Source organism: Aquarana catesbeiana, linkage group LG08 (genome assembly GCF_042186555.1).
Source record: "Aquarana catesbeiana isolate 2022-GZ linkage group LG08, ASM4218655v1, whole genome shotgun sequence".
In the NCBI taxonomy this organism is placed as follows: domain Eukaryota; kingdom Metazoa; phylum Chordata; class Amphibia; order Anura; family Ranidae; genus Aquarana; species Aquarana catesbeiana.
In genome coordinates, this window is record NC_133331.1 from 78,049,769 (window position 1) to 78,067,785 (window position 18,017).

General features: G+C 42.1%; 1 long non-coding RNA gene across 1 annotated transcript in view; it reads right to left on the bottom strand.

Annotated features, from left to right (window-relative positions):
• Positions 1-8,487: 8,487 nt before the first annotated feature.
• LOC141105269 (uncharacterized) overlaps positions 8,488-18,017 on the bottom strand; it is a 37,832-nt gene continuing 28,302 nt past the window's right edge. Inside the window, exon 3 of the long non-coding RNA XR_012235547.1 lies at positions 8,488-9,547. This is a non-coding gene — a long non-coding RNA (uncharacterized lncRNA). The remainder of the gene's footprint in view (positions 9,548-18,017) is intronic.

Genomic DNA, 18,017 nt, shown 5'->3' on the forward strand with positions numbered 1-18,017 from the left:
AGAGAGATCGTGAGTTCCTACGAGCTGGGAACCATGATCTCTCATCTCCTATAGTCAGTCCCATCCCCCACAGTTAGAACACACACATAGGGAACACAGTTAACCCCTTGATCGCCCCCTAGTTTTAACCCCTTCCCTGCCAGTGACATTTATACAGTAATCAGTGTATTTTTATGCACTGATATTTGTCAATTGACCCAAAAATGTATCAAAAGTGTCCGATGTGTCTGCCATAATGTTGCAGTCTCGATAGAAATCGCAGATCGCTGCCATTACTAGTAAAAAAAGAATAATAATAAAAATGCCATAAATCTATCCCCTATTTTGTAAATGCTATAAATCAATATACGCGTTTTGCGATTTTTTTTTTTACCAAAAATATGTAGAAGAATACATATCGGCCTAAACTGTGGAAAAAAATTCGCTTTTTAAAAAAAAAATTGGGGCTATTTATTATAGCAAAAAGTACCAAATACAAAATAAAAACCGCAGAGATTATCAAATACGACCAAAAGAAAGCTCTATTTGTGGGGAAAAAAAAAGATGTCAATTTTGTTTGGGTACAGCGTCGCATGACCGCGCAATTGTCAGTTAAAGTGGCGCAGTGCCGTATCGCAAAAAATGGCCTAGTCATTGAGCAGCCAATTCTTCCGGGGCTGAAGTGGTTACAGTGATTTTGGAAAAAAAGGTTAAAACCGATACTTTCTTCCTAAAAACCTCAATGAAGCTGTTACTATTAACCTATGAAATCTGTTACAAGATAACAATATCTAAACTTTTCTAGTCACTAGAGCCACTGTCAATAGGAAACTGCACTTAGAAACAACTGAGGTCTCTAGCAGTCTAATTAGCGTTCTAATCACATCACTCCTAGTACAGCTTTTCTGTTCCTCTCTTCCTGCAAAGCCTTCCATTACCCAACTCTATGACATCACCCACCAAAGGGAAATTAAGTTAATAAAGTGCTTTTTTTGTTTAGAAATTCAACCAAATCCTCTTGTCTGGTCTCTTTATTCACTTTTTTTTTATCTATACACAGTGTGCTTCCACTGACTGCCAGGACTAGAACATCAATTATCACAAACTGAGAATTGTGTTCCATTTCTCAGCAGTCTTACTCAGGTTTCCATGGCAACCCGGGGACTACTGTGCTGTGAATCAATTTCTGGAGTCGAGCTTGAATTTCTTTTATTATGACATTGCCGACTGGTCGCGGGCAAATAAACAGCAGTTATCTGGATGGATGTGAAATGTTTTTATTGAGATCTCAGATGCCATTTTATTTGCTGCTTTTCATTACTATAACAGCATGGTGTAAAATAACCCGGAGATTCTTCTTTTCTGCATGTGCAATGGAACAGGAATTTTAATTTGAGAGAACGCAGATAAATCCAGTATAATGCCCCATACACACGGTCGGACATTGATCGGACATTCCGACAACAAAATCCATGGATTTTTTCCGACAGATGTTGGCTCAAACTTGTCTTGCATACACACGGTCACACAAAGTTGTCGGAAAATCTGATCGTTCTGAACGCGGTGACGTAAAACACGTACGTTGGGACTATGAACGGGGCAGTAGCCAATAGCTTTCTTTCCTTAATTTATTCTGAGCATGCATGGCACATTGTGCGTCGGATTTGTGTACACACGATCGGAATTTCCGACAATGGATTTTGTTGTCGGAAAATTTTATAGCAAGCTCTCATTTTGTGTGTGGGAAATTCCTATGGAAAATGTGTGATGGAGCCCACACACGGTCGGAATTTCCCACAAAAAGGTCCTATCACACATTTTCCGTCGGAAAATCCGACCGTGTGTACGGGGCATAAATAGAAATCCACTCCATGCAAACATCTTATAGTGAAGGCAACAAAAAGCCACAGGGCTCCGCTTTAAAAGAAGGACAGGGCCTGTTCAGCCATGAAACTGTATTTTCAGGGAATAATGTAATGTTCACCTGAGAGACATTTTTTATATGAACCTTCGGATTTCTACCTGCTGCTAGCTCCGTATTTTATGACTGTATTGCACATGCAGGGTGGGCCAAAAGTAGGTAGCATGCATTACCAAACAGCTCCTTCTTTCAACCAGATGGGTAGCAACGTGGTAGCATTGACTGGCCGTTATGTTAATCTGACATCTATGGCTTTGTTTTTTTTGGGGGGGGGGGGGAGATAAGGGATAAGGTTTTTAGGAGTAAGCCCTACACAGTTGACAAAGTAAAGGAGTTTATCTCACAAGCATTTATGGACATTGATGCTAACCTCAATATGTGTCAAGATTCCCCCGATGACGTCAGCCAGAGCACGAGGAGGAGAAGAGAGAGAGAGAGACGACCGGTCAAGTGATCACAGAGAACCGCTGTAAAATACGGTAAAGGAGGCATTTTTTACTAAAGCACACAGACAGCAGCACTTGTTTTTAGGACACAGATGGGCTTATATAAAGTTTTAACAGTTATGAGAGCAGCAGGAGCGGAGGGGGGCACTGACACAGGGGCAGACAGGCAGGGAGGAGAGGGGGGAGGAGGACACAGGAGCACAGAGGAGAACAGGAGGGCTGCAGATGAAGGAGGCATGTAAACTGACCACGGTTCATCATGGCTGCTGAACCCTGACATAGTGGTCAGTTTACATGCCTCCGTCATCTGCAGCCCTCCTGTTCTCTGTGCTTTACATAGGGGAGGGCAGAAACTGCAAGGATCAGCCAGGTATTACAGGGGGCCAAATGACACAGCACAAGCGCTGTGCTGTATAAAATGCTTTAAAAGGGACAGAATCCATTTTTTTTGGGTTAACAAACGCTTTAATATCTGTAGAGTAAAAGAAAAAAATAAACAAAAAATAAATCAATAGTAGGTTTGCCAACCTACTTTTGAACCACCCTGTATAGTTTTCTACATACTCCCTCTAATGGCTATTTGTATTTTAGGCATGCAAATGCCAACTTTCCCTAGCAACAGCTGAAGTAAAAGAAAAGGCATACACAGAGTCTATTGTTTTCAGTCTCTGTGGTTTTAAGGGACAACTGTACCTTTGGTACAAGTTGTAAACCATGGCTCGACCCCCGAGTGTAGCCCCCCTATAAGAAATACTTATTTTCAGCTTCAATCTTCAAAGTGTGGCCCTGCCTTAAACCACAAACATTTACTAAGGTAAGCATCCCTACAAGGTCCTTTAGATCCTGCGCATGTGCACTGTGGCCCTTATTTCTGTGGGATCGGCAGTGCTCTTCAGGATTCTTGGAGGCTGCCGTAAATATGGCTTACCACAGGAATAAAAAGGGCTATGGTGCACATGCACAGGAGGAAGTGGACCTGGTAGGGACACTTTCTGAAACAAGAATTTCATTAAAAAACAGGTTTGTGGACAAAGGTATTTTTCCAAGTAGACTGCATTTAGAGGGGGTCTGGTCCTTTCTTCAAAGACTACTTGTACCGAAGATGCAGTTGTCCTTTAATAAAGCTGAACTCCGGTTATTTATTTTTTTTTAAGAAAACCATATTATTCCCCTTTCTTGTGTGTGGGGAAAGAAAAGTGTGTAAAACTCACTCTCTCAATGCTCCAACATTGCCCTCCTCGTGTCCCACTGTGCATTTAGATCCGTGCACCTGCTCCTGTCCACATTTCAAATACTGAAATGCAGCTTTGTCTATGCACCCACTGCGTCTGCGTCCACTTCTATGAGTTGCCTGAGTGCAGCTCTGAGGTGAATGCACACACAGCAAAAAGTGTCTCAGCATGGAGGACAAGTCTTAGCGCCTGCCAGAATGAGCCCTTAGTTGTTTAAAAATATAGTTATTTTATAATGGTCAAATTAAATAAATGACATGAAGAATTATATAAAAAACAGCCCCTAAAGACATTCCTAACTATATATTTTAATGCTTTAAAAATTTAAAACATGCTTTGCTTTGTTATTACCTGGATGTTATTATATTGTAATTTTGCCTTCTTACTTGCAAATTTATTGATGCTATTATACTTTAGTTTTGCTTTGTTACCTGCCTATTTATGAATATTCTACTTTATTGTTGCTTTGTTACCTATGTATTTATGTTTGAGCTTTTTTTTTTTTTTTTTTTTTGCCTCTTAACTCCCCTTCATATTAACCTACAGTGCCTTGAAAACTTAAATGTATTTTATTGGGATTTTATGTGATAGACCAACACAAAATGGCACGAAATTGACATGAAGTGGAAGGAAAATGATAAATAGTTTTCAAATTTTTTTCCAAATAAATATGTGAAAAGTGTGGCGTGAATTTGTATTCAGCCCCCCTGAGTCAATACTTTGTAGAACCACCTTTCACTGCAATTACAGCTGCAAGTCTTTTTGGGTATGTCTCTACCAGCTTTGCACATCTAAAGAGTGAATTCTTCTTTGAAAAATTACTCAAGCTCTGTCAGATTGGATGGAGAGCGCCTGTGAACAGAAATTTTCAATTCTTGACACAGATTTCCATTGGATTTAGGTTTGGACATTGACTGGGCCATTCTAACACACAAATATGCTTTGATCTAAACCATTCCTTTGTAGCATTGGCTGCATGTTTAGGGTCGTTGTCCTGCTGGAAGGTGAACCTCCGCCCCAGTCTCAAGTCTTTTGCAGACTCTAACAGGTTTTCTTCTAAGATTGCTCTGTATTTGGCTCCATCCATCTTCCCATCAACTCTGACCAGCTTCCCTGCCCCTGCTGAAAAAAAGCATCCCCACAACATGATGCTGCCACCACCATGTTTCACGGTGGGGAGGGAATGTTCAGGGTGATGTGCAGTGTTAGTTTTTTGCCACACATAGCATTTTGCTTTTAGGCCAAAAAGTTCAATTTTTGTCTCATCTGACCAGAGCACCTTCTTCCACATGGATCTCTGCAGCTCCTCCAGAGTTACCATGAACCTCTTGGCTGCTTCTCTGATTAATGCTCTCCTTGCCTGGCCTGTCAGTTTAGGTGGACGACCACGTCTTGGTAGGTTTGCAGTTGTGCCATACTCTTTCCATTTTCGGATGATGGGTTGAACAGTTCTCTGCGAGATGTTTAACCACTTTCCGACTGCCCGTCGTTGATTGACGGTGGCAGAATGGCACTCCTGTGCGAATCGCCGTAGTTTTACGGCGGGCGCTTTAAGGCGCATAGGGAGCGCACACCGCCAGAGCCGATGTGTGTGCTTGGCGGCCACAATGTCCGCCAGGACCCGCGATCGCTCCTGACACACAAAAAACACACAAATCCACATTCAGTCAGGGGTGAGGAGACTGATCTGTTGTTCCTAGCATATAGGAACAACGTTCGGTCTCCTTCCCAAGTCAGTCCCATCCCCCCACAGTAAGAACACACACTGAGGGAACACATTTAACCCCTTGATCGCCCCCTAGTGTTAACCCCTTCCTTGCCAGTGACATTTACACAGTAATCAGTGCATTTTTATAGCACTGATCGCTGTATAAATGTCAACGGTCCCAAAAGAGTCCAATCTGTCTGCCGCAATGTTGCAGCCCCGATAAAAATCGCAGATCTCAGCCATTACTAGTTAAGAATAAAAAAATGATTAAAATGCCATAAATCTATCCCCTATTTTGTAGACGCTATAACTTTTGCGCAAACCAATCGATATACGCTTATTGCGATTTTTTTTTACCAAAAATATGTAGAATATATATAGGCCTAAACTGATGAAGAAATGTGTTTTTTTTTTTTTTTAATTTAGGATATTTATTATAGCAAAAAGTAAAAAATAGTGGGTTTTTTTCAAAACTTTCGCTCTTCTTTTGTTAATAGCGCAAAAAGTAAAAACTGCAGAGGTGATCAAATACCACCAAAAGAAAGGACATAATGGGAAAAAAGGACATAAATTTTGTTTGGGTAAAATGTCAAACGACTGCATAATTGTCAGTTAAAGCGACACAGTGCCGTATCGCAAAAAATGGCCTGGTCAGGAAAGGGGGTAAATCCTCCCGGGGCTGAAGTGGTTAAAGTTTGGGATTTTTTTTTATAACATAACCTTGCTTTAAACTTCTCCACAACTTTATCCCTGACCTGTCTGGTGTGTTTCTTGGCCTTCATGATGCTGTTGGTTCATTAAAGTTCTCTAACAAACCTCCGAGGGCTTCACAGAACAGCTGTATTTATCCTGAGATTAAATTACATACAGGTGGTCTCTATTTACTAATTAGGTGACTTCTGGAGGCAATGGGTTCCATTAGATTTTAGTTAGGGGTTTCAGAGTAAAGGGGCTGAATACAAATGCACACCACACTTTTCACATATTTATTTGTAAAAAAATTTGAAAACCATTTATCATTTTCCTTCTACTTCACAATTATGTGCCACTTTGTGTTGGTCTATCACATAAAATCCCCCAAAATAAATGTTTTTGGTTGTAACATGACAAAATGGAAAGTGGAAAGTGGAATGAAGTGGAAAATTTAAAGGCACTGTATGTGTCCATGTAGACTAATGCCGCGTACACACGATCGGACATTCTGACAACAAAATCCTGGATTTATTTCCGATGGATGTTGGCTTAAACTTGTCTTGCATACACACGGTTGCACAAATGTTGTTGGAAATTCCAAACCTCAAGAACGCGGTGACGTACAACACGTAAAAAAAAATGAAGTTCAATATCCAGTGCGGCTCTTCTGCTTGATTCCGAGCATGCGTGGAATTTTGTGCATCGGAATTGTGTACACACGATTGGAATTTCCGACAACGGATTTTGGTGTCGGAAAATTTGAGAATCAGCTCTCAAAATTTTTGTTGTTGGAAATTCCGTCAACAAATGTCCGATGGAGCCTACACATGGTCGGAATTTCTGACAACAAGCTCACATCGAACATTTCTTGTTGGAAATTCCGACCGTGTACGCGGCATAAAGGTGTTTACAGGATATTAGAGGCAGAAAAGAACAAGCCTATCCATTGTGCGTTCATGAGAGGTGCATTTTGACAAAAAAAAAACAAAACAATAATAATAATAAAAAAAAAACGCCTCATGGGCCTAAACATGCATTAATTCTAGGTACTTTTAGAGCTTGAGTATTTTTTATTTCTATGGACAGTATAAATTCATATTCTGGCCAATGAAATGAAAAATGCCCAAAACACCTGACACCTAAACGCACTTGCAAAAACATGGCTTAGGAGCATTTTTGCAGTTGCTTTTCTCCCGCCAGAAGCGCCCCATGGGGCTTTGTAGTTTTTATACAGTATTTTTGCTCTGCTCCCTGTATATTTATGAATGTTAACATACTTTCTTTTTGCTTTGTTGCCTGCGTATTTATGAATGTTATACTTTATTTTTGCATTGTTACATGTATATTTCTGAATGTTAATATTCTGTATTTTTGCTTTGCTATCTGCGTATTTATGAATGCTACTATATTTTATTTTTGCTGCTTTTTTTTTTAAGGTTTTATTTTTGTCATGTATATCTTACTAAGATGTTATATTCTTAAGCAACCTTCCAGACACTTTGTATTCATGTGACCTGTGACCTTACTAATTGTATCTTTCTGTTGTTGTTAATGGTTGTCAAGGTAATATACAGCAACATGGATATTTTAACTATGTGATTGGCAGTGCCAGATGGAACGCTTATGCAAGCATTCTATATTCTTAGCTTCTGTTTCTAGCTCTTGGGCTCATTTATCCACTTACTATAACATGAAATTCAATAACCCATAGCAACCAATCAGAAATCATCTTTCACCATTTAATATCACCATACCTGTTAAAGCTGATTTCTGAATGTTGGCTATGCATTTCTGTTTTTGAAGGCTTGGGTTTATACCCCTTTTGTACAGATATTCCTAAAATCTCTCAATGGTGTACTTCAACGAATAACATATTATTTTATTCATATACTGTATAGACTGCCATAGTGTTGCAGACAAACACATTAGGGCAGGGAAAGCGTTTGAAAAAAATATATTTAAAGGGCGGCTTCACACTGAAGCGCTTCACTTTGGCCGCGATTTTGTGTGGGTTAGCTGCGCTTTCCCATAAACTTCTATTATGTCCTGCAGTTTTCATGCGCTTTCAGAAAGCTAACCAAAACCTATGGGACATAATAGAAGTCTATGGGAAAACGCAGCTAACCTGCACTAAAACTACAGGTAGACTGCACCCACTGCACAGCAGCGGCAGTATGAAAGTTCCCCCTAGGATTGTGCCAGGCAGTGTTAATTTTGTCAACTAAATTAATACTATTTTAGTCAACTAAAATATGACTAAAACAACTGAGAGAACTAAAATACGACTAAAACTAAAATGGCATTTTAGTCAAAAGAGCATGACTAGAACTAAAATGAAATTTGACATCAAAATTAACACTGGTCTGTAATGCATGTTCAAACCTTATTACCATAAATAATAACCTATTCGAATTTTCACTCCAGCAGTAGTATATAATGAGTGTCACATACCTTTGGGTAGAGCCTGACGAGCAGAGGAAGGCGCTCGTACAGCCCCGGTTCAAGGACCACCTAGGTTGCAACAGCACCCGCGAGAGCACGGTGAGGTAGGAGTGCCTGCAATGTTCTCCGTTTAGCAGGGAAGCAGGAGAAGCAGATGGCAGCAGTAGTAGAAGCTGCAGGTTGGCTGCGGATGCAGGGACGTTGTGGATGCAAGGATGCAGGTAGGCTACAGGTGCCAGTGTGCTGCGGAAGCAGGTACGTAGCGGCTGAAGGAAGCTGAGGAGACTGGTGCAAAGTCAGACAAGCCAGGTTATACATGGAGAATCAGAGATACATCAGAGACATCAAGCAAAGAATGGTCAAGTTCAGGCAGAGGTTTGGCAACAGAGAATCAAGCAGATGCATGTAAATCAAGGTCAAGGCAAGCCGGGGTCAGTATAGGAGAGAATTAGGACAGGGTACTTGTGGAATTGTGCCCATGCATGTGTAATTGCCTCTGCCCTTGCATATCTGCTGTGCTATAGCCAGCATGTCCCTGACATTGCCCCCTCCTTACGGGCAGCCTCCGGATGCCCAGTTAGCGCTCCTTCTGTGGGTGGAAGAAGGCCTGTATCAACCCTTACGTGGATAGTCCCCTCGGGTTCCCAGAAGTTGCCCCTCGCTTATTGAAGACATCCTGATAATCCTCATAGGCCTGAGGTACTGGCTGACATGCCTCCGGATTGGAGTCCATAATATAATAGTGTGGTTGAGGCCGCCTCAGGAGTCTTGGGGAAACTGTTCTTGGCAGTACTGTGACTGGAACTTGACCTCTCCAGTGACTCAATCGATCTGGGGGTTATAGGCTTGGATCCAGGGTAGACCCAGGATGACGGGGAATAGTGGAGAGGAAATAGCATCCAGGCTTAGAAGTTCCTTATGCTGCGCTGCAGTAGTTACGGGTATGGATGATGTCTCTAGTGACTAGTCCTGACTTGATACAAGATCCATCAGCTAGGTATAAAGACAGACCCTGCATCTTGGATTGTAGTGGGAAATGTTGCTGGGTTGCAAACGTCAGGTCGATAAAGCAGCTGCAGGCTCCGAAATCAATAATGGTGTTGACAAGCACCATTTCTTTCGGAAGCTGAAATGAGAGGAGAAGAGCGAGATGAGTTACTTGCGCTGACAACGATGACAGATGGGTCAGGGATATAGTTGGGCACTTACGTAGTTTTGCGGGGCAGGAACGTACGTAGTGGCTGGCCTCTCCGGTGTATAGACATAGGTTCCTCTGTTGGCAATGCAGACGCTCTTCAGGGGATAGTGCGGGACGTTTTAGCCCGATCTGCATGAGTTCAGGCGCATTGTGTTCTTGAAGTAGTCATGGCAGGGTTGGATGGTATGTGTAAGGCTGGCATTGGGACTCTCGGTGCCATTCAGACAGGCCGGTTTGGTTGAGTAGATCTCTGTTCGGCGCTCATGCATGCACATAGGTGTTTGCGTGATCGCGTAAACATGCCTGTTACAAAGGGTACTTGTGGAATTGTGCCCACGCATGCGTAATTGCCTCTGCCTTTGCACATCTGCTGCACTATGGCCAGCATGTCCCTGACAATGAGTTTGGAAATTGTAGCGAAATGCTTAAATAATGCATTACAATTTAACAACACCCATTCGATTCTAGACAACTAGAGTTTTAGTCGACTAAATTCAACCTAAAATGTACTGGAGATTTAGTCGACTAAATATGACTAAAACAATTGCAGAAGACTAAAATGGGACTAAAACTAAATGCCATTTTAGTCAAAAGACTAATGCCCTGTACACACGATTGGACATTGATCGGACATTCCGACAACAAAATCCATCGGATTTTTTCCGACGGATGTTGGCTCAAACTTGTCTTGCATACACACGGTCGCACAAAGTTGTCGTTAAATCCGATCATTCTGAACGCGGTGACATAAAACACGTACGTTGGGACTATAAACGGGGCAGTAGCCAATAGCTTTAGTCTCAGGCCCGTCGAGCCCATAGTGCCCTTCCTGCTGCATTCACCAATCCTAATTGGGAACCCACCACTTCTGCAGCATCCGCACTTTGCCATTCACTGGCCTACCCGGAATTCAGGTGGAAACAGTTGATTTTACGTCACTTTTTTTATTCGCTGTTTTTCACCGAAGATCTCTATAGATCTATTGTGGACCAAAGCAATTTGTATGCTGGTCAATTCATCTCTGCTAATCCCCAGCTGATCCTTGCCAGTGATTGGAAACCAATTATGGTTTCCGAATTTAAGACCTTTCTGGGCCTATCCCTCCTGGGCTTAACTAAAAAGAGTGAATTGCGGTCATATTGGTCCACTGACCCAATTTACCATATGCCCTTGTTCTCTGCCTCCATGGCCAGGACATGATACCAGCAGATCTTGCGGTTCATGCACTTCAATGACAATGAACTCTGTCGTCCTCGGGGTGACCCTGGATTTGATCGGCTCTACAAAATTCGTCCCCTCGTAAACCATTGAACCAACATTTTGCATCCTTGTTTACTCCCCATGAAGTTGTCTGCGTTGAGGAGTCCCTGATTAAGTTTTCTGGCCGCTTGTCTATCAAACAGTATCTTCCCAGCAAGCATGCCAGATAGAGGTCGACCGATATGGGTTTTTCTCTGGCCGATGCCGATATTTAGAAATCGCGGTGGCCGATGGCCGATATGTGATGCCGATTTTTTTTGGGCCGATATATTAGGCCGATTTATTTCTTTTTTTTTCTTTTTTTTCCCCCTTAATCTCATAAAATCTAACAGTTAGACCCCTTTCACACTGGGGCGTTTTTTTAGGCGCTTTTGGGCTAAAAATAGCGCCTGTAAAGTGCCTGTAAAACGGCTTCCCTACAGTCTTAGTGTGATATCCCGAGTGCTTTCACACTGAGGCGATGCGCTGGCAGGATGTCTTTGGAGTGGTGTATACCGCTCCTCCACCACTCCTGCCCATTGAAATGAATGCGCACCACTGCCGAAGCGGCTGCAAAGCGTTTCGGCAGCAGCACTTCAGGGGCGCATTTAACCCCTTCCTCGGCCGCTAGCTGGGTTATAAGCACCCCGCTAGCAGCCGAATAGCGCCGCTAAAATGACGGTAAAGCGCCGCTAAAACTAACAGCGTTTTACCGTCAACGCCTGCCCGCTCCAGTGTGAAAGCAACCTTAAGTAATAAGTGATACAGAAAATTTTTTACATTTAAACATTTATTGAACAAAACAAACCTCCAATCAGTTCACTTGTATGTATAATTTAGATAAAAAAATAACTATATCTTAAATATTAAATACACAAAACAGGTAACCAAAACTTTTGGACGAAAAAAAAATGGGCTAACTTTACTGATTATTTTTTTTTTTTTAAATTAGTGTATTTTATTTAAAAAAATTGCGTTTGAAAGACCGCTGCGCAAATACCGTGTGACATAAAATATTGCAACAACCGCTATTTTATTCCCTAGGGTCTCTGCTAAAAAAAATATATAATGTTTGGGGGTTCCAAGTGATTTTCTAGCAGAAAATACAGAATTTTTACTTGTAAGCAACAAATGTCAAAAAAGATTTAGTTTTTAAATGGTTAAACTGAGAGCTTCTACACATGGAGTTCAGTCTATTGATAAAAGAACCCAAAGAGATACAAATGTATCTTCTTATCAGATTTGGCAGGCTGCCCAGAGGAGGAGAGAAGAAACCTTCAGACAACTTGCAATTGACTTCTATTACAGAAGTCATTTGCAAGTCCCGCTGAAGTTATAATCGGCTTTTTTAATCAGCACAATCGGCCGATGCCGATTAAGTAAAAAAAAGCCAAATATCGGCCGATATATCGGTCGACCTCTAATGCCAGATATGGGGTCAAGATGTATATGCTCTGTGACAGGGCCACAGGCTATACATATAGTTTTATGGTTTACGAGGGAAGAGATAGACACGTAGAGCTGGAGAACTGCCCAGACTACATAGGGAGCGCTGGTAAGATAGTGTGGGACTTGGTGTCTCCCTTATTCGGAAAGGGGTACCACTTGTAAGTGGACAATTATTACACAAGCATGCCACTTTTTAGTCACCTCTTTGATTATGGAATTGGCGCATGTGGCACAGTGCGATCTAATCGCCTGGGCTTCCCCCAATGGCTTGTAGAATCCCGACTTAGACGGGGGGAGAGAGGCTCCTTGAAGTGTAATAATTTGTTAGCAGTGAAGTGGAGGGATTCACGGAATGTTTACGTTCTGTCCTCGCTTCACGCAGACACGGCAGTCCAAATTCCTACGGCGACTGGTGTTGTGGAGAAACCCCTCTGTGTCCACGAATACAACCTTAACATGGGAGGAGTGGACCTCAACGTCCAGTTGGCGCCGTACCTAATTGCCCGTAAGGCCAGACGCTGGTACAAAAAAGTGTCTGTTATTTATTTCAATTGGCTTTGCTGAACGCTTTTGTGCTATACAAAGCTTCAGGATGGACTGGATTATTCCTTAAATTCCAGGAAGAGATTGTCAGAGCCCTTCTGTTTCCAGACGGTGCTCTTGCCCAACTTCCCAATCCAAATGCAGTGAGCCGGCTGCATGAGAGGCATTTTCCTTTTGTCCTCCCTGGCACCCCTACCCAAAGAAACCCCCAAAAAAGATGTTGTGTCTGCAGCAGATTTAGGCGTGACACCCGCTTTTATTGTCCCTCCTGTCCTGACCAACCTGGTCTCTGTATTGGTGAATGTTTCAAACGCTACCACACACTAGTGGAGTTTTAGCGTAGGGTACAGCACCACACAGTCCTAGGCACACTAACACAGGGTCTCGGGGGTCTCGAAAGATGTGATAGCCATCACATTTTGAGACCCTAATCTGCAACGTTCAGTTAACAGTTTTTCTTACAGTTTTTATAAAAGTGAAAAAAGTGAAAAAAAAAACACACAAAAACACAAAAAAATAAAATAAAAAATCCAAAAATAGTTGTGGTTGTATTTTTCTTCTCTCTCTCTATTGTTCTCTCTCTTATGTTTGCTCTCTGCTGTCCGCTCTACTCTCCGCTCTACTGTTCGCTCACTATTGTTCTAAATCTATCATTCTCTCTCTTTTTAATTTTACTACAATTTATTGTATTTGCTTTGCAGTTATGGTATGTTATACTGTAATGTTTGCTTTATTGTTAACCATCATTTGCTTAGCAGGTATGCCATTCAGCTGCAGCATGGGTTTATTTATCTTGACAGCAACAGCGTTTGCTTCCACGATACATAAAGCCATGACTCCAGCCCTGTTGGAGGTGATTTCACCACCACACTTAAAAAAAAATGGTGCATGTATGCCCATCATTAGGAGTGGGTGGCTGAAGGGCGGTATTCTAATGGTGGGCATACCCGCCGATCAATCTCTTTTTTTCTTTCAGTCCACAGGCTGCATGAAAAAAATAAAACATTACAATGTATGCCCAACAAGGTATGTTGCTGGAATTTGAGTGATTATGCCTGCAGGTTTAGGTATTTTCTTGGTATCATTTTTTTCAGCCAGCAGTCGGCTTTCATATAAAAGCAATCCTAGCAGCTAATTAGCCTCTAGACAGCTTTTATAAGCAGTGGGAGGGAACATGCATTTGAGAGTGCATTTATTCACATACCGGCTTGTGCGCATTATTCAGTCACATACACATATGTTTAGCATAAATCCCAGATTGCTATACTTGTGCTAATGCCGTATCCCCACGTATGCATACAGGATGTGTGCAAAAACAATCCACGATGAGCTGCAAGTGGGAAGCATCCAAGTGTAATCTAAAGCAACAGCTGTAACAATGGCATCCACATTGATGTCCTCCTTTACTCTGAGGCTGTATCAAATCGATCACCCAGGGGGTCCAGATCCCCTCTCCCAATCTCGTTCTGGTCCTCATCCAGATCATATAATCGCTCACCTCAACATTTACCTCACCTCCAGAAGTGCTACACGACCCAAAGCGACGGGTGGAACACACACCGTGTTGTTTACTTCCTTGTGTGGTCCAAAAGGCGGAAGTGCGGTCCAGATGTCACGGCCCGTGCGCCCGCTGTCGCACGGAATCGGCGTCAGCAGTTGTGGACACCGTCCACCATCTTATTGGAGACTTAGAGGGCAAGGCAGACAAGTCTGCCATTTCGTTCGCCACTCCCTAGTCGCTCAAAAGATATATAAGTTACACGCTGAGAAGTAATAATAATACTCCACTTAACAGACTTAAAAAAAAGAGGGAAAATAAAGGGAGAGGGAACTCCATGTCTATGATATTTGATGTACTATATCCTCAGCTAGAGAATGAGAACAAATTAATCTGGGTTTGTGAGATTTTTTGGGAGCCTAGCCGCGTACAGGACCCCAAAAACCAAGCACCGCCTTCAGGCTTTCTAAAGGCGTAAAATTGTTATTTTACTCCTCACTACCTATCACAGTTACGGAGGCCCTGAAATGTTCAGTTGGCACAAAACCCCCCCAAATGACCCCATTTTTTCAATTTTCAAAACTTTGTGACAAAAAGTGAGATCTGCAAAATATTCAACATGCCTCTCAGCAGATAGCTTGGGGTGTCTAGTTTCCAAAATGGGGGGGGGGGGGGTTTATGCTATCTTGGCATTTTATGGCCTTCAAAACTCTGATAGGTATTGAGGAGTGAAATCAAAAATTTACACCCTTAGAAATCCTGAAGGAGGTGAATGGTTTTCGGGGTCCTGTAAGCGGCTAGGCTCCCAAAAAGTCTCACACGTGAGAGATATCCCCATACTCAGGAGAAGCAACAGAATGTATTTTGGGGTGTGATTCCACATATAACCATGCCATGTGTGAGGAATATATCATTTAGTGACAACTTCAATGGGCTCAACATGCCTCTCAGCAATTTCCTTGGGGTGTCTACTTTCCAAAATGGGGTCATTGGGGGGGGGGGGGTTGTACTGCCCTGCCATTTTAGCACCTCAAGAAATGAGTCATAAACTAAAAGCTGCGTAAATTCTAGAAAATGTACCCTAGTTTGTAGACACTATAACTTTCGCGTAAACCAATAAATATACGCTTATTGACATTTTTTTTTACCAAAGACACGTGGCTGAATAAATTTTGGCCTAAATGTATGACTAAAATTGAGTTTATTATTTTTTTTTATAACAAAAAGTAGAAAATATCATTTTTTTTTCAAATTTTTTGGTCTTTTTCCGTTTATATCGCAAAAAATAAAAATTGCAGAGGCAAATCAAATACCATCAAAAGAAAGCTCTATTTGAGGGGAAAAAAAGACGCAAATTTTGTTTGGGTACAACATTGCATGACCGCGCAATTACCAGTTAAAGTAGCACAGTGGCAAATTGTAAAAAGTCCTCCAGTCATTGAGCTGCCAAATCCTCCGGGGCTGAAGTGGTTAAAACTGTGGCTTTTATTTTTTCCTTCTTAAGAGGCAGACACTGATCTGGTTAAGAGTGCTTGAATTTTCAAAGACGTTTATTTTAAATAATCTTTATGTTAACAATTCTGATAAAACGGTCAAAAAGACGATAACAATCTAGTAACAGCCATGAAAAGGAGAAGACAAAGCAACCCAAGTGGGTATTTGATCAAAGTACATAGCATAAGGCCCGATTGGCCATTCAACATAGAAGGTGTTAGAGACTGAGGCGTCTACTTTGTGGTCATGAAAACATATGAGCCATATCACCAATAGTTTGTCTCTAGCCCTGCTACCATACTTGGCGGTAGTAATGAGAAAACACCACTGATTTGGGCAGAAAAACTAGAGCCCAGATGGCAGACAGATAAAGAAAACATGAAACATTAAAACCAAACAACAAAAATAAAGGAAAAGAAGAAAAAAACTCTATTAAAATGTAGTCAAGTCTATAACATTTCTGACAGTTAAACTCCTCTCACAGGGATGGTACCTGTTGGTTGTGTGTTTGTGTGGGCCTTGTCTACATAATGAATCCAAGTGGCCCAAATTCCATACCATTTATCATGTCTGTCCTTACATGTCGCCATCCACTCCTCTGCAGCCCCAATATCGTTCACAAGACAAATCCATTCCGAGCGGCTTGGAACTTGATTGCTTTTCCAGTAGATGGGGATCAATCTCCTCGCCACATTCAGGAGGTGAGACAGTACCGACTTTCGATAAAGGCTGAGAGGAATGGTGGAAACATGAAGGAAAAAACCTATTGGAGAGTCAGGGAGGTCCATGTGCAAGATGGAGGTGAGGATGAGGTTTATTTGGGTTCTAATGTCCTACCAGTAAGGCTGTAACTTAGGGCAGTCCCACCAAATGTGTAAAAACGAACCCCTATGCCCACAGTCCGGCCAGCAAGCATCTGAGGAGGTTGGGTATATTTTAGCAAGTTTGGTGGGGACCCTATACCATCTAGTATTACCTTGAACCTATTCTACTGCATTTTCGTGTCAACAGAACTAGAGTGAGTAAGGTGGTATAAGTGGTCAAGTTGCAGATCAGTAAACTCATGTTGCAGGTCTCTTTCCCATTCTAGGATGTATATTGGATTCCCTTTGGGTCCCTGCCCCAGTATTATCTCATACAGGACAGATATGGAGTGCGGGATTGGATTGGTAGACATGCACAGCTTCTCAAAAGGCTTGGGGGAGGTTGGGGAGTGTATGGCTTGAGGTAGACCACGTGTAAAATGTTGAAGCTGTCCATATCTCCAATTGTCTAGGGGAAATCTACCATATTGAGTTCTTCCAAAGGGATTAATCCCTGGTCTTGGAAGTACCTGCCGCACCTCATATCGCCATCTGTCCTCCAGGTACGGAAGAAATGCGAGTGTTCCCCTGGGGCAAACCAGGGGAAGCCTCTCAGGGGAGCTAGGGAGGAGAAACTGTTAAGGGGAATCCCATTGCTGCAAAGCGTGAGCAGTAACTGAAGAAACAAATGCTGACAGACTTCTATGTGCCTGGGATAAAAAGATACCCTCACCTTAGTGGACACCCCATGATGCCAGTCCAATATCCGCTGCAGAGCAATCGCCTCATAATATTTGCGTATATCTGGGACGCCCAGGCCTCCCAACCGTTTAGGTCTCTGTAAGGTGCGAACAGCCAATCGAGGGCTTCGCCCATGCCAGATATATATTTTAAGAACGTACTGTTAAGGATCGGAAAGAAAGACCTAGGTAAAGAGATTATATTTGTATATAGAACAGGATTTGAGGTAACACATTCATCTTTAACACACTGACTCGGCCAATCCACGAGAAGGTCTCTCTGTCCCATCTGTGTAAGTCTGCTTTTATAGTGGAGAGTAGGGGAGCATAATTACTGTTATAAAGCTGGGAACAGAGGGGTAAGATAGACACCCAGATATTTCAGGTGAGTGTGGCACCAAGTAAAGGAGAAAGTAAAATTGCAACCATGTACGCAAGCTTGATGGAATATTCAAGGATAGAATTTCGGATTTATTATAATTGATTTTGAAATTTGAGAGTAAGCTGAAGTTCTGGAGTTCATCCATGATGTTGGGGAGAGAGATCAAGGGGTCAGCCACATAGAACAGGACATCATCAGCATAAGCGGATAATTTATGCTCCCTTGACCCAACGTCTAAGCCCTTGACATT